We start from the raw sequence: 644 nt of genomic DNA, 5'->3' as shown, positions 1-644 counted from the left end.
GAAGGAAGAAAACGAAGGGGGTGGTAAATTACCACTTGACCCCTGTATTTGTGTAGAATTTTCAGATTAGTCCCTGGAATTTTAAATATATACAAAAATCAGACTTCCGTTTTAATAATTTTCAGAAACTGTATTTTCTTTTATAATTATTTTGAGAAATAGTTTTTAATTATTTTAAATTCAAAAATTCATTTTTATTATTCTAAAAATTATTTTTAATAAATAAATCTAAATTTTTTAATTAATAATTTCAGTTCATAATTAATTATTTAATTAATTAATTAATTTAAATATTAATTGATTAACTAATTTAATTAGTTATTAATTAATTTTAATTTATTATTTAAATAGATTTAATTATTTATTTTGATTTAAAAATTCTGAAAAATAGTTTCGAGCTTTAAAATATTATTTTAAAATATTTTCAAGGCTCTATAATTATTATTAAATTATTTTAAAGGCAGATTCGAGTGTTCGAACCCTATTACTTAATTATAAAATAATTCGGAGACCCATTTTAATTCCGGAAATTGTTCAAATATTCGTAATAAATAGATCGTTCATCCGTTTAATACGAAACGAGCGCCTTTAGACTCAGAAAAATATTCTACTTCTATTAAAAATACTTTCGAGGCCTAATACTT

Source organism: Apium graveolens, chromosome 11 (genome assembly GCF_009905375.1).
Source record: "Apium graveolens cultivar Ventura chromosome 11, ASM990537v1, whole genome shotgun sequence".
NCBI lineage: Eukaryota > Viridiplantae > Streptophyta > Magnoliopsida > Apiales > Apiaceae > Apium > Apium graveolens.
The sequence above is the reverse complement of the archived record's forward strand: the minus strand, read 5'-3'. Positions refer to the sequence as shown.